Source organism: Microtus ochrogaster, chromosome 2 (assembly GCF_000317375.1).
Source record: "Microtus ochrogaster isolate Prairie Vole_2 chromosome 2, MicOch1.0, whole genome shotgun sequence".
NCBI lineage: Eukaryota > Metazoa > Chordata > Mammalia > Rodentia > Cricetidae > Microtus > Microtus ochrogaster.
In genome coordinates this window covers 93,664,088-93,665,891 of record NC_022010.1, presented here as the reverse complement: position 1 = coordinate 93,665,891, position 1,804 = coordinate 93,664,088, and positions in this window count along the sequence as shown.

Here is a 1,804-nt window from a genome sequence, read left to right as displayed (position 1 = left end):
TGCTGGCTCTCCCCAGTGATGGCTCTCCCCAATGTTGGCTCTCCCCAATGTTGGCTCCCCTGGTTCTGAACGATCAGGTCTCCTTGCTGGATGCTTAGCTCATAAACAAAGAGCCTACCTTGCTTGGTGCAGGCAGGCTATAGGAACAAAGGAACTCCTGCCCCCTTGGGTGCCCTGAGGATTCTGACCCAGTGCCCAGACAGGCTGGGCTGTGTGATGCTATGAGTCAAAAGGGGACAGTGAGGCCGAAGTGGGGAGGGTTCTGGATGAATGGTGGGTGAGATAGGAAGAAAGATGCAGTATGCAGGGAGTAGAGGCCCTGCAGAGAGCCCAGGAAGGATAGGGGGATGGGGAACTTCTCTGAATTTTCCATTTTTATATGACTTATTTTTCTTTACTCCTTTCAATCAATGACTATCTATACTCTGTCTCTTTAAAAACTTTACATTTTTAAGTATTAAATTTATTTTATGACTCCCTATATTTTTTTTATTCTCTCTCACAAGCCTATATACATTTATCTAACACTGTTACTCATTTAGAAGTCTTCTATGTCTGAATCTGTCCTATTGTGAATCTGCAATTCTTTACTGTCCAGGAACAGTTTTGCTTTGCACTTTTAAAATGTTAAGTGCTTAAGAATCTAAGCTGCAACATTCCTAGGTCAAATACAGATACTGTGGACTTGCCACGCCAGTCCAGCATGGCAGAGCCACTTGCATGTCTGAGAGCCAAGCACACCACCCCACTTCCAGGCACAAAGCTGGTCCATGTCACCATCAAGCAAGTTGCAACAATCTGCTCACAAATCGCATCCAAATGCTGTGTCTCACACAAGAGACAGAGTTGGTGCTAGTAGCATCTCCAAGAAAGATGGCATTTTAAAACTGCCACTTTTTTCCTGCTTCACTGCTGAGTCAAGAAAATCTCTCTTGGGAGATCTGATCTCGGCACCAGGAGAGCCATCAGTGGGGTGAGTTTCTGAACTGTGGCAGCAGCCCGGGGCCCCGGAACTCAGACGTTTTTCATCCCCCCTATACTTCTTGGCCTTCCTGCAGTGCCTATACCACCCCCCCCCCGGCATACTGCCTCTCTCTTCCTATCCTACCCAGGTTGCATCCAGAACCCTCGCCCCTTCTGCCTCTCTTCCCTCTTTGGGCACATAACTTCTCCCAGCTCAGCCTATCTGGGTGCTGGGATCAAATCCTTTCGGCAACCGAGTGGGCAGGCAGGAGGTCCTTTGTTTCAATAGCCTGCCTGCAGCAAGCAAGGGAGGTGCTTTGTTTATGAGCTACCCAACCAGCATGGAGATCTGATCTCGACACCAGGAGAGCCATCATTGGGAGCTACCCAACCAGCATGGAGATCTGATCTTGGCACCAGGAAAGACATCCCTGGAGCACCAGGAGAGCCATCAATGGGGACTGCCATCACTGGGAAGATACATCAGTAGGCAAGGAGACCTGATCCTGTAAAAGAATATCCACAGAGGATTATTCAGAGGAAGAGATGGACAGACGCCAATGCAGGAATTCACCCAACAATCTCAAAAACAACATGAACCCAGTGACCTCACAACATGTGGACACGAACACCTTAATCAAGATGAAGTAGAAAAAATTGACTTTATGAAAGTGATTGATGCCTATAAACAGCATGTAAATAATGCCCTTAAAGAAATGGATGAGAAGTATAACAGAAAGTTTGAAGAATTGAATAAATCAGTGAATGATACCCTTGGAAACCAAGGAAAAACAATCAAACAGATAATGGAAACAGTTCAAGACTTGAAAAATGAAATGGA